This window comes from Mesoplodon bidens (assembly GCF_964165515.1).
Source record: "Mesoplodon bidens genome assembly, chromosome: 3".
Taxonomy (NCBI): domain Eukaryota; kingdom Metazoa; phylum Chordata; class Mammalia; order Artiodactyla; family Ziphiidae; genus Mesoplodon; species Mesoplodon bidens.
This window is the reverse complement of record NC_138178.1, coordinates 63309399-63324942: the sequence shown is the minus strand read 5'-3', so window position 1 is coordinate 63324942 and position 15544 is coordinate 63309399.

Here is a 15544-nt window from a genome sequence, read left to right as displayed (position 1 = left end):
TTAAAAAATAAATTGTAAGAGGAACACAAAGAGCACTAAGCATAAAGAAAAAACTGATAATTCAAACTTATTAAAAAGAAGAATTATTGTTCATCAAAGACTCCATTAAGTGAGCAAAAAGGCAAGCCATATATTGCATATATGTATATGCAATACATATATCTGACAACAGACACCAAGAGCACGTGCATACACACACACACACACACACATACACATATCAATACCTATACATGCATGGGGTGGGGGTGGGGGGAAGATGGGAGAAGATGCTGTAATTGTGTAATTTGTGGCAAGCCAAGAAGGGTCCTTGGGGTTCTGGAGCAAACCCATGCCATCTGCAGTGGAGAATTAAACACCCTTTGAAAAATATACACACATGCTACAATACAAAAAATCAATAAGAAAAAAACTAGACAACTCGATTAAGAAAAGGGCAAAGTACATGAATACTTCACAAATGAGGGTATGCAATTGACTGACAAACATGAAAAGTTTTCAGCCTCATTAGTCATCAGGGAAATGCAAATTAAAACCACAATGAGATACCACTTTATGCCAATGAGAATGGCTAAAATTAAAATGACTGATGATATCAAGTGCTGCTGAGGATGTGAAACAAGTGGAACACTCATTCAGTGCTTCTAAAAGGGTAAACTGGTACAGCCAGCTGGAAAACTATTTGGCAGTACCTAGTAAAACTAAATATGTCTATGACTCGATTATTTAACTCTTAGGTATGTGTCCTCAAACAGGCATACATGTGTACAGTAGAAGACACTAATAAGAACATGAATAGCAGTGCTTTTCATAATAGCTAAGACCTGGAAACAACCTAAGTGTCCATCAATGGTAGAATGGATAAGAAAATTGAGTTGTGATCACACAACAAAATACTATATATCAATGAGAGAGAAGAAATTATTACTATACACCACAAAATAGATGAACTTCACAAACATAATGTCAAGAGAAAGAAACCAGCCACAAAAGAATACACACGCTGTAACTCATTCCATTTATATAAGGCTCAAACACAGGTAAATGAGTACACTCATACTCATAGCAGTGTTATTCACAATAGCCAAAAGGTGGAAGCAACGCAAGGGTCTAGCGACAGATAAATCGATAAACAAAATGTGGTGTACACATACAATGAAATCACTCAAGCTTAAAAAGGAAGGAGTTCTGACACATGCTACAACATGGATGAACTTTGAGGATATTATGCTAAGTGAAATAAGCCAATCACAAAAAGACAAATGCTATATGATTCCACTTACATGAGGTCTAAAGTAGTTAAAGTCATTGAAGCAGTAAGTAGAATGGTGGTTGCCAGGGGCTGGGCGGGAGGGAGGAATGGGGAGTTGTTTAATGGGTTGTTTTAGTTCGGGAAGATGAAGAGTTCTGGAGATTGGTTGCACAAGAGTGTGAATGTACTGAACCCTACTGAACTATACACTTAAAAAATGGTTAAGATGGTAAATTTTATGTTATGTGTATTTGACCACAGTTTTAAAAAAAAGGCAGATAAATGGGTCTATGTTAGAAGGATAGTGGCTACCTTGGGGGAGAGACTGACTGAAAGGAGGGATGAATGGGGCTTCTGTGGTGCTGGTAATTTCTGTTTCTTGAGCTGGGTGATGGTCACCTGGGTGAGTTCACTTGGGATTTACGCACTATGTATATTATTGTGGCATGCATGGTGATGTGTTGTCCAGATCGCCCTGCAAGGAAAGACCTACTGCCCAGCTGCAGCAAGAGTGGTCAGCAGAGAGTCTCCAGCTGTTAATTCTCTCAGAGCCTACAGAGGGCCGCCTTGCCTGAGGTCACCCCCTTCCTGGGCAGCCTGAATCTGGTGACTGAGAAAAGTAGGGGTATAAAGGTCCAACCATTTAGACTTGATGCTAGACAAATCTGTTGGGATTTCTCACTCCAGAGTGAGCTGCTGATTGGCTGAGACTCTTCTGAGTCTGCAGCACAGGTTGACTTTCCCTCTGCCAATCCTGCTCTCACTCCCTTCCTTTCACGGGTGCAGATCTCTAATAAGCATTTTTTTTTTTTTTTACACCCCAAACTCTATCTCAGCATCTCCTTCTTGAGAACTTGACCTTTGACTGTTGGTACCCGAAGTGGATGAGAAAGCTGATGATAAGATGGGGTTTTGGAAACTGATGACCACCCATCTGACAAGGAGGACCCCATTACTAGAGGTAGGTGGAGCACAAACAGGGGTGAATTGGGAAGGTGAAAGGATAGAATGGAATGCTCTATCCAGTGGAATAGAGGGCACAATGTACCAGATGCTTGAGATGTGTGGAGGGAATAGTGCTATATGGATGATGGATTGGATGGCTATTGCTAATCCAACTGGATGAGCATCTTTAGCATCTCATGCTAAAGTCAGGGTCCTGGTTGGAAAAACCTGAAATTCTGGCATGGAATGGAGATATCAAGGTGGATGCCCCTAAAGATTTTAACTCCATGAAGTCCTTTGAATCTTCTGAGCCTGCAGAAGTGGCCCACTTCTCCCTAGTAAGAGCCAGCATTCCCTTTCTGCTGGGAGACAGTGCGGATGCCCCTCCCTCACAAAGCAACAAATACCCTTGTCATGATCTGCCCCTACTCCCTTCCTAGCCACTTTACCTATACTAGGTTAGCTGCAGCATAACCGAGCTATGGAAGTGCTGAGCCTGATAAGGGAAGAAAGGAATTGTGACCCATAGGAACAGCAAGGTCTAGCCAGCATGTACCCAGGAGCCAGAGAGGATAGATATGGAACTGGATTCTGAGGGTACTTGATGAAGGGGGAAGAAACATAAAATTGGAAATGGAAGAGTTTATTGACTTGGGATCCCTCTCTTGAGTTACAAGATTCAATGTCTTGGCAAAGACCAGGAGATGGTGCAAACTCACCACTAGGATGAATCTTAGAAGCATGGAAAAAGCAATGACCTATGCTAAAGGAAGCTTAAAGTTAGGACTGCTGTGGAAGTTGATGGAGGTGGGATTAAAAGACTCAGATAAGTGAGAACGTTGAATAGACTATGCATAACTAGACCTGCCAGATAATTATGTTCTATGAAAAGAACCCAAAGACACACTATTTACCAAGGCCATAAACAATTTGCTGGTGAGAGGCTACCAGAATCTCTTAAAAAGTTAAGTGGTAGCTCTCTGTATTCCAGGGCTGATGAAAGAAGAAATTGTTTTGGTTTGTTTTTTAATTTATTTATTTTTGGCTGCACTGGGTCTTCATTGCTGTGTGCGGGCTTTCTCTAGTTGCCACAAGCAGGGGCTACTCTTCATTGCGGTGCGTGGGCTTCTCATTGCGGTGGCTTCTCTTGTTGCAGAGCACGGGCTCTAGGCGCGCAGGCTCAGCAGTTGTGGCGCACGGACTTAGTTGCTCTGCAGCATGTGGGATCTTCCCAGACCAGGGCTCGAACCCATGTCCCCTGCAGTGGCAGGCGGATTCTTAACCACTGCAGCACCAGGGAAGTCCCGAAGGTATTGTTACAGAACTTGGTTCACTGAAAGCAATGGGAATCACTGGACCCTGAAACAATAAAGGCCAAGCAGCAGTGCTTAACTTCCAGAAACTAGATAATAGCAATTATCATAATGGCTGGTAAGATTGGAGTGGCAGTCGGGAGAACCTGGCCCAGAGAGTTATGGAGATGGTTAATAGAGCAAAGCGTCCCTAGAGGCAGAATAGATGGGCAATTGTCAAGGGTACTACCAGCTGCACCAGCTTATACCAGCTGAAGAAATTAAGGAGAGATGACTGGAAGACTGAAGGCAATAGCCACAAGAAAAAGTTGCAATCCCTTGCCCAGTGTCCAGACCTGAGGCAATTTTCAGACCATGACTGAAGCGGTAGTGAGTCCCTAGGAGGAAGGACCCTCAACACTGTAGCAAGAATACATGATTCCACCAGTCTTTTCCCAAAGAGACCTATGGCCATTTACTTGTGTAACTGCACTGGGAAAGGGGGAATACAGCATATCAAGGTCTGTTGGACACAGGGTCTGTGTTCACATTGATAATGGAGACCTCAAGTATTATCTTCCCCCTCCCCATTAGGGCTGGGGAGGCACATAGAGGCCAGGTAATAAGTGACATCCTGTCTTAGGTTCTACTTACAGTGGGTCTCCTGGGTTCTTGGACCCACTCAAGGGTCATTTCCCTGTGTGTATAATTGAGACTGGCGTTCTCCTGAGGGTCAACACAGAAAAGTGATGAGAGTGGGGATTAGTTCCATTCTTAAGCATACAAAGGATGCAGGGATGCTGGTTTTCCATCATGTCTGTTTAATTCACCATTCTTAACTCTTGCAGAGCCTAGATGAACCCTAGAGGGTGACTATAGACTACCATGAACTCAACCAGGTACTACAGCCCTGATTGCAGCTGCTGTATCAAAGGTGGTAAATTTACTAGAGCATATTACATTGGCCTCAGCATATTACATTGCAACCGTTGATTTGGCCAATCAGAAAAAAAAAAGACAAAACAATTGCATTTACATGGAATGGACAAGTATATACACTTAGAGTTTTCCCCCAGGGTTATGTCTCTTACCCTATGTTATAATATAGCCTGAAGAGATTCAAATATCAGGAGATACCACTGAGCATCACACAGATGCATCACACTATGGCGTTATGATAGGCCAGATGAACAAGAGTGGATAGTACCCTGGAGGCCTTGGTAAGACACGTGCACTCCAGAGGGAGCTGTGAAGATTCACGGTCTTCTACGTGTATAAAATTTTTAGGAGTCCAGTCATCAAGGGCATGATGACTCTCCTCCAAAATAAAAGACAAATTATTGCCATCTTACATGTACCACAGAAGGAAGCACACCGCCTGGTGGGCCTCTTCAGGTTTTAGTGTCAGCACATTATACACCTAGGGATATAGCTCCAGTCTATGGTTAAAAAAAAAAAAAGGCAGACAGATTTGAGTGAGGCATAAAGCAGGCCCAGAGCACATTTCATCCCTTCCATCTCAGAAGGGCCAGTGGATCATTCTCACAGGAGCAGACATGTATTCCAGGTATGGGTTTGCCTTTACTTCCCACAGGGTCTCAGCCAGCACCACTAACCAGGACTCAATGAGGATTTGATCCACTGTCCTAGGATCCCACATAACTGTATAAGATCAGGGCCCACTTGACAGCAAAGGTGTTGTGACGGTTAACCCATGACCATGGTATTGATGGCCATATCCTATGCTGTGCCTGATGCAAGAAGATGCTTGGGGCAGTCTGCTGAAGGCACAGCTGAAGCAGAGGCAATACTCTGCAAAGATGGGGTGCTGTTCTCCAGGATGCAGAACATGCATTGGATCAATATAACAGTGGTGTGCCACAGATGTTTGGGATTATGCTAGAATGGATAATCTAGATTACTGGTATCGGTGATCATAGATTGACTCTCCATGACCAACACTCCTTTCTTTTTTTTTTTTTTGCGGCACGCGAGCCTCTCACTGTTGTGGCCTCTCCTGTTGCGGAGCACAGGCTCCGGATGCACAGGCTCAGCGGCCATGGCTCACGGGCCCAGCCACTCTGCGCATGTGGGATCCTCCTGGACCGGGGCACGAACCCGTGTCCCCTGCATCGGCAGGTGGACTCTCAACCACTGCGCCACCCGGGAAGCCCCCCAACACTCCTTTCTTTCTAGAAATACATCAAATCATTCTTTCTAGTTTACAATTATTTTGTATTGAAGTATGTATACAGGTACGCAAAAATGTAAATTCAAATTGTACCTTGGGGACTTCCCTGGTGGCACAGTGGTTAGGACCGCGCGCTCCCAAGGCAGGGGGCCCAGGTTCGATCCCTTGTCAGGGAACTAGATCCCACATGCATGTTGCAACCAAGAGTTTTCATGTCACAACTAAGGAGTCTGCCTGCCGCAACCAAGACCGGGTGCAACCAAATAAATAAATAAATATAAAAAAAATTGTACCTGTGCAGTTTTGTTTTACATTTCTTTTTACCCCCCATTGGATCAGGGGTTAAAACAAGATATTTTTCCTTTCTTTTAACTTTGAACTAATTTTAAACTTACAGAAAAATTAAAAGACTAGCACACAGAACTTTTTTTGTCCTGAGCTATTTAAGAGTATGTTGCCAGCAATATGCCCTGTCACCTATACAAATACTTTATGGTGTGTATTTCCTACAAACCACAATATTCTATTGCAAGAAGTACAACACAACCATCAGAACCGGGACACTGACAATGATACTTCACTACAATCTAACCTACAGAGCCCATTCAAGTTCTGACAATTGTCCCAACAATGTCCTTGCAAAAGAATCCAACCCAGGATCATACCTTGCTTTTGATTTTTCATCCTTCTTTAGTTACCTTCAGTCTGGAACATTTCCTCAGTCTTTCCTTGAACTTCATGACCACTTTTGATGATAACAGGCCATTTATTTTGTAGAATGTCCCTTGATCGGGGTTTGTCTGATGTCTAGATTCAAGTGATGCATTTTGGCAAGAATATCATGCAAGTGATGCTGTGTTCTTCCTACTGCATCCTATTGGGGGTGCACAATTTCAATTTGTTGCATTCCTTGTGATGTTAACTTTGTTTACTTGATTCATTTTATGATGATGGTCTCTGCCAGATTTCTTAGCACTCAGAATCTAAGATCTGCTTGCTAAGTGGGCTCCTTGCTTTGGGATGTTGCCACCCCCAGTCCCTCTCAGTGGATAAACCTAGGGAAAATGTTTTATGTACACATACATACACATACATTGTTACCTATTTATATTGAATGAAAACCATTCCAATTCCAATCCAACACCACAGGGTTTTTCTAGTTTCTCCATTAAAATATTTGTCCTTTCATTAAAAACAATTTTATTGAAATGTATTTGATTTACAATGTTGTGTTAATTTCTGCTGTACAGCAAAGTGACTCCATTATACATATATACATTCTTTTTCATATTCTTCTCTATTATGGTTTATCACAGGATACTGAATATAGTTCCCTGTGCTATACAGTAGGACTTTATTGTTTGTCCTTTCATTTTTGATAGTGGCTCCCATTATCCTAAAGACATTTACTTATTTCATCAATCCCTTTGTATCTTCTGTGTCACCACCGTCCAACCCCTTCATGAACTCTCTCCTCACCTGGCTTGGACTCTGACATTCCCAGCTGGGCTACTGCCATATCCCCATTGCCCTGTAGAAACCTTCCTCATGCTTGGACTCCAGTACCTCCCTCCTGACTACCTCTGATATTCCTCTCCCCACCATGGACTCTCCCTTCACTCTGCTTGAGCTCTTACACTCTACTTGACACTTATTTTTGTAAATGGTATAAAATGGGGGTCTAGTTTTTTTTGCTGGTAAATAATATCAGCACTGTTTATTATTTAATCATCCTTTTGTCACTGAATTAAAAATTTATCTTTCATATGTTATATTCTTATAATCAGATATCCATTCCTGGGTTTTATAGCCTGTTACACTGGTTCATTTGTCTATCCCTATCATATGGATTTTTTTTTTTTTTTTTTTTTTGTGGTACGTGGGCCTCTCACTGTTGTGGCCTCTCCCGTTGCGGAGCACAGGCTCAGTGGCCATGGCTTAGGGGCCTAGCCGCTCCGAGGCGTGTGGGATCCTCCCGGACCAGGGCATGAACCCGTGTCCCCTGCATCGGCAGGCGGACTCTCAACCACTGCGCCACCAGGGAAGCCCCATGTGGATTTTTTTATGGTAACTTTATAGTGTCCTCTGATATCTGGTAAGCCAAGTGCACCTTTAGTGTACTTCTTCCTACATTTAATGGCTATTCACAGGTACTTTATTCTTTCCAAATGAATTTTAGGATAATTTAATCCAATTAAAAAGACATATGTGGGGATTATATAGGAATTTTATTAATTTTACATAAATTTGTAAAGTTGACCTTTTTGTGACATACTCAAGAATGAAACAATGAAGGCATTCAATGCCTGTTCATTGTTCAGATCTTGTTTCATTTCTTTATCCAACATATACTTTTGTTGACCACCTACCACATGCTAAGCACTGTTCAAGATGCTGGGGATACCACTGTGAACAAAACAGGCAAGATCCTTGTCTTTTGCAGTTTGCATTCTAGTAGGGGGAGCCAGGTAATAAACAAATATAGAATACATAACACAAGTAAATATGTAATATATCAGGTGGTGTTAAATGCTATCGCCAAAAAAAAAAAAAGCATCTAGTTGAGAGGGATATAGAATGCTGGGAGGAGGGTTGTTTTTCTATTTAGGGTGATAAGGTGATGTGGTGACATTTGAGCATTGCTGTGAGGAGGGATCCATGCATTCCAGGCAGAGGAGATAGCAAACGTAAGGGCAGGAGCATGCTTGGTGTGTTATATGATCAGAGGAAGAACAAGAAGCCCAGTGAGTGAGTAAGGGGTAGTTGTGTTGGGGCATAGTGAGGACTTTGGTTTTAACTGTGAGTGAGAAGAAAAGTGATTCCTGAGTTTTGAGCAAAGGAGTAACATGATCTGATGAAGGTAATAAAAGATCATTCTGGTGGACAGGAGTGGAAGGAAGGAGACCAATTAGGAATCTCTTAGGATGATTCTCACTCGAGATGATGGTGACTTGGACGAGGGGGACAGAGGTGGCAAGAAATGGGGGATTCTGGGGAATTCCCTGACGGTCCAGTGGTTAAGACTCTGAGCTTTCAGTCCCGAGGGCGCAGGTTTGATCCCTGGTCGGGGAACTAAGATCCCACAAGCCGCGTAGCGCCAACCAAAAAAGAAAAAAAAAAAAAAAAAATAGTGGGGGATTCTGACCCGTCTGACTCAAGTGCTGCCATAGTCCACCAGAGGGCACTACATACGTGTCCTGGTGAGGCGGAGCTGTGACAGCCAGTCCTTCCTTCACCCTCCCATAATGATAGGTTGTGGTATCTACCTACATAACAGCTACCCCTCCCCTTTTGATTTTATTCGAGACTGTGGAGTGCCCAGCCTCAAAGGATGAGTCATGATGGTATAAGCACCATTTCCATCTCCATGATACTGTTATCTAATGTCATAACCTTCTTTTCTTTCCAAGACCCTCCCTCTATCAACCTCTCCTATACACATACATGCATCAACTAGTTTATTAAGGCATCTGGGAGAACAGATTAACTGGTTGTGACTAGGAACTCCCTTCTTTGCCATTATTTCTTTTGGGAACATTGCCTCTTTAAACCTATAGTGTTGAAAAGAAAACGAAATAATGTCTTTAAAAATTTATGTACGTGTAAAGAAAAATTGAGACAAAAGAGTTTACAGCAGCACCGTCCAATAAAATTCTAATGGGAGCCACATATGTAATTAAATTTTAACTTACACATGTAACCAAATTTTTAAAAGTAAAAAAATAGTTTGAAATTAAGTTTAGTAATGTATTTTACTTAATCCAATATATCAAAAATATTATCATTTCAAAATGTAAACAATATAAAGTATACTTAATGAGATATTTTACATACCTTTTTTTCATACTAGGTCTTCAAAATCTTGTGGGTATTTTATATTCACAGCAGGTCTCAATTTGGACTGGCCACATTCCAAGTGCTCAATACCCACATGAGGCTAGTATCCACTGTATTGGATAGTGTAGGTTTTCAGTGTGTGGAAAGGCATCTTATCACCCCCCCAGTACTCATTTTTCTCTTTCTTTCACTGTAAACCCGCCCCCTCCCCCCCCCAAGTTTAACAATGCACATGGATGTCCTGCCGCAGACACCATTTCCCAGCCTTCTTGAGAGTTGTGTGTGTATTCATTTTCTATGGCAGTGTAATGAGCTACCACACACTTAGCAGCGTAAAACACCCACTCATTATCTCAGAGCTCTGTAGGTCAGAAGCCTGGGCTTGGCTGGGTTTTCTGCTCAGGGTTCCACAAGGCTGAAATTAAGGTGTCCACTGGGCTGGGCTCTTACCTGGAGGCTCTTGGGAAGAACCTGCTTCTAAACTTATTCAGGTTGTTGGCAGAATCCAGTTTCTTGTGGCTACGACTCCGAGATCCTGTTTCTGGGCTGGCTGGGAGCTGGGAGCTGCTCTCTGTTCCTACAGGCTGCCTGGACTCCTTTTCGCGTGCCCCCAAACTCCTCACAATTTGAATCTCTCTGACTCCCCCTTCCGCCCACCAGTTGGAAAAACCCGTGCCTTTAAAGGGCTTGTGATTAGATTAGGTCCACCTAGATAGTCTTCCTTTTGCCGTATAACATAACATAATCACAGGAGTGAGCTCATGCAAAGGGGATTATACCAGGGCAAGGGGCGTTTGGGACGTTTTAAGAATTAGGCTTCCAGCTGCTCAGGCCAACATTTTGAGTGTCATGCTTGTTCTCTTGCTTTTCCTCAAACCTCACTGGTCAGTGATCAAATTCTGTCAGCTCAACTTCCAAAACACACTCAGAATTCAACCACTTCCTATCACCACCTCTGCTGTATCTTGGGCCGGCCATCGTCATCTCTCATGTGGTTAGTGCAGTAACCTCCTAACTGGCCTGCCTTCAGCAATCTTCAGCAGTCTCAATACAGCAACCAGAGTGATCCTGGTACAATGTATGCCAGACCATGTCCTTCCTCTGTCACCCCTTAATGGCTGCCCATCTTAGAATAAAAGCCAAAATCCTTAATATGTACTGTAGGCCACATTGTAGTCCTTGTAAGGTTTTACTTTGGTTTCCTTATTAGCTCTGCATGTGACCTTCAAATCCTACCACTTGTCCCCTCTTTCACTTCACTGTAGCCTCACACTCCTTCTTTTTTTTTTTTTTTTTGAGGTACACGGGCCTCTCACTGCTGTGGCCTCTCCCGTTGCAGAGCACAGGCTCCGGACACACAGGCTCAGCGGCCATGGCTCACGGGCCCAGCCGCTCTGCGGCATGTGGGATCTTCCCGGACCGGGGCACGAACCCGCGTTCCCTACATCGGCAGGCAGAGTCTCAACCACTGCGCCACCAGGGAATCCCTTCACATTCCTTCTTGCTATTCCTTAAACATGTCACGAAGTCCTTTAGGGTTTTTGTACTTGCTATTCACTTTGCCTGGAATGTTCTTTCCCCAAGATATCTGCATGACTAGCTATACACACACACACACACACACACACACACACGGGAGACTTCATATTCCCCTACCTTGCTTTATTTTTTGCTTCTACTGTAGTAGTTTTTGCTATACTACATACTATATTTTTAATTTGTATCTTTTTTGTCTCCCTGCTAAAATATAAAGCCATTAGAAAAGGGACCCCTGTGCCCTGCACCTGCCAGACACATACCTTTTGTTCATTATTATATCAACCTGGCACACGGTAGGAACTCAAAATTATTTGGTGAATGAATAATAACACGAGAGGGCGCTGATGGGAGTTAAAGCATTCTAAGGTCCTTATATTGTTTGGAAGGAAGGTAGCAATATTGATTAATTTTAGACTTTGCTAAGCTAAATGTGCACGCTACATTTTTCAGGGTTACCACTAAGAGAACAGAAATAGAACTGTGACTTCAATGTCAATAAGAAGGGAAGGGCAAAAGAGAAAATTTCAGCCAGCGGAAGGCAGCAATGAAGAGAAAGCAGCAGAGATATGATAAAAAGAAATCACGGAACTTCCTTATTCCTGTAGAATAATGGCAGATGCCTAAATCCCTTCACAATCTTCCAAAACCCACACAGATCAACAAGGAAAGCAAATTACATCACCCCAGTCCTCACCTACAGCATCCTAGGAGAGGGAGAGTACCTTGAGCCTCAATTTACATGTAAATGGAGAGAGAAATATCTGAAACCAGCAGAGCCACAACATCAGCTAGAATTATCCCAGAGGGATAATTGTGAATCCTATTGTGAGAGGGGAAACACTGAGGACAGGTCTGAGACTCGGTGGATCAGAGCACTGGCTACTGGGTAATCGAAAGGAACATTTGTGGAAATTGATGACATATTAGGTCGCAAAAGAAAATCTCAGTAAATTTATTTATTTATTTATTTTAATTTATATTTTACTTTTGGCTGCATTGGGTCTTCGTTGCTGTGCGCCAGCTTTCTCTAGTTGCGGCGAGCGGGGGCTACTCTTCGCTGCAGTGTGCAGGCTTCTTACTGCAGTGGCTTCTCTTGTTGGAGAGCACGGGCTCTAGGTGCACGGGTTTCAGTAGTTGTAGCACGTGGGCTCTGTAGTTGTGACTCGCAGGCTCTAGAGCGCAGGCTCAGTAGTTGTGGCACAGGGGCTTAACTGCTCCTCGGCAAGTGGGATTTTCCCGGATCTGGGATAGACCTGTGTCCCCTGCATTGGCAGGCGGATTCTCAACCACTGCGTCACCAGGGAAGTCCTCAATAACTTTAAAAAGAGCAATAATATAAACAGCATTCTCCAATCACAATGCAATAAAAGTATAAATTAATAACAAAATTAAAAGCAAAAAGAAACTTTCACCTAGAAAATTTTAAAACTCTGTATTAAGCAACTCTTGTGTTAATAAGATAATACAAACCAAAATTGCAGAATTTTATAAAATAGCAATAATGGAAACGCAGCTTATCTGAATCTATGTGATGCTGCAAAAGTAGCTGTTAGAAGAATATTACACTAAATATCTAGGTAGAATTAAACATCAATTTAAAAGCTACAAAAATAAAAGCAAAGCAAACCAAAAGAAAGCAGAATGAAGGAACTATTAAAGATATAAACAGAAATTAATGATTTTGAAAACAGAAAAATAAAATAAAAAGAATAAATAAATCCAAATGCTAGTTCTCAGAAAAAAAGGAAAAATCAGTCAAATGGACAAACTACTAGCTAACCTAATCAGGTAAAAAAGGGAAAGAGCATGAGTATGCAAGATAAGAAATAACAAGGAGGAAATAACCATTGAAAGAGAAGAAAAATTAAAAATCTTAAGATACTACTTTTCACGAGTCTAGACAAACGCATCTGAAAATGTAGATTAAATAGATAACTTCCTAGGAAAATATTGTTTACCAAAATTGACCCTAATAAACATAAAAATTTTAAGCAAATTAAATAATTACTCCTCAAAAATTCACAAGGCCCAGAAGAATTCATAGGAGAATCTACCAAACCTTCAAAGCTACTTAAAAAGTTCCAGAGATAGAAAAAAGAAACTCCCACATTATTTTTAAATAGCCACATGCAATTTAAAGAAATCAAGAGGGAAGAGTAGTCTTTGACGTTTATCCACATACTTACCATTTCCGATGCTCTTCATTCTTTCCTGAAGATTAAAGTTTCCATCTGGCTCCAGGCAAGAAAAGGAGAAATAAGTGAAAAGGAGAGAAGTAGTGATACTTATAAACAGAAAGCAAAGCTTTTTGAGATATCTTTGGGAGAGTTTTGCTTATGTCTCAATGGCCAGAAAACTTTGATGTGATTTTTAGATGGGCACATTGTTTTCCTAAACAAATTCAGGGTTCTGATGGTAAAGAAGACATGGAGAATGCTTATTGGGTAGAAAGAAAGCAGTGACTGCCACAGTCCACCCTTTTGGGTATCCATCCTTCCATATACAGAATATGCTCCCTCCCTGATGGGGACAGTTCCAAAGTCTCAGCCAGACACTGCAGCCATCTCAAAAGCCAGAGTCTCTATCCCATATGCAGTTTTCTCCACTTAGCCCTGATGTGAATCCTTATACAAAGTCCAGTAACCTACAAACTAAAAGCCAAGTTATCTTCCCCCAACATATCCCATATATAATATTGGAGAAGGAAAAAAAATAAACTCCCACATGGGAAAGGGAAGAATGGGAAACACATCAAAGCTACTGCAAATATTAGAGCTATGGGCAAATACCGGATTCTGCTAGACAGAAGCAGCCAGGACTCCCTGCCGGACAGTAATTTCCTTACTCAGCCAACCTACTCTCTGGGTGGAACTTTTTCGATTGTGCTCCATGGTCCAAGTTCCATCTGCTTTTGAGATGACTTCTTGTGCATTATCCTCTTTAACCATATCTGAAGTATAACTTTGGAGTGGATGCTCTTTCTGTTGTGTGTGTTCGGGGGCCTGGGGTTGAAAAATGATAAGGTTTTGCTGGTCAGGTCCTTAAATTTTCATTTTTGGTGATATGATTCCCTCAAAAATGTTGTAGGCTTCCAGTCTATTTGCTTCTTCTTCAATCCTATGTTGCGAGTAACCACAGCTGAAGCTCCTATGTAGCCATAGTCTGTAAACCTGAAAACCCTCCTCTATTACGTGTTGGCCTCTGTGCTCTGCTTATCCTTCTAGCCTTCAACTTAGTGCTCACTGACTTGAGACAACTGGAAACAAAAGGCTCTAGGAGGAGGAGAACACTTTGCAGACCCCACTTCCTCTGTGGAGTGGTGATTCTTAAAGGAAGGTGCTTAGGAAAGGCCCAGGACACCAGTCTCATCTTCTAAGCTATTGCTTGGTGGCCACCACTCTTATTTGGAGAACAGAAGCAATGATCTTTTTCAGCCCTGCAAGCCTCCAAATTATGAGATATTCACTCAAAGGAAATTTGCAGGCCCTAGCCAGAGAGCCTTCCTTAGTGAAGCAGTACTTCCTTACCTTTTTTATTCAGCCTGCATAACTCTAGCTCATTGGTCTCTCTCAGGACTTTGTTGAAAATAGAACGAAGTCACCAGCTCGTGCAAACATTCTGAATCATTCCAGCTATTTTCCCTAACACAACAGACTTGATTGGCATGTGGGGTATCTCCCATAGAAGAACAAATTGACGAAATGTTCCACCACTGACTAACAAGGTCATTGGTATTCCAGTATGTAACGCATGTACACTCAGAACCCAAAAGCCCATCTCTACCACTCAACAAATCCACGTTTCAGATTATATTACTTGCAGCATCCCACTTCAGTTACTGAATTCTCTAAGTGATAGAACTGCATTTGGCTGCATTTAACAGAAACCCAACAAAGTGGCTAAACCTATAAGGGGTTTATTATTCTCATGTTACAAGGAGTCTGGTATAGGCAGTCTGGGAACTGGTACAGCTGCTCAAGGAATCAGGCTCCTTCTATCTTCTTCTGCCATCTTTAGTGTGTGTCTTTCGGCTTCAAGATCATAATTTGGCTGTTACTCTTCCTGCTTTGAAGGCAGGAAAAAAGGGGTTGGGAAAGGCACAATGCATGTGCCAGTTGAATCTGCCCTCTTTCTTTTTTAATCAGGAAATAAATCACTTTTCCAGAAGTATCACCAGGGACTTTCAGTAGTATCTTCTTGGCCACATTGCCATGCTTAGCTCCAGGGGAGTAGGGGAGACAAATTTTTTTTTTTTTTTTTTTTTTTTTTTTTTTTGCGGTACACGGGTCTCTCACTGTTGTGGCCTCTCCCGTTGCAGAGCACAGGCTCCGGATGCGCAGGCTCAGCGGCCATGGCTCAAGGGCCTAGCCACTCCGCGGCATGTAGGATCTTCCCGGACCAGGGCATGAACCCGTGTCTCCTGCATCGGCAGGCAGACTCTCAACCACTGCGCCACCAGGGAAGCCCAGAGACAAATATTTTTAAATT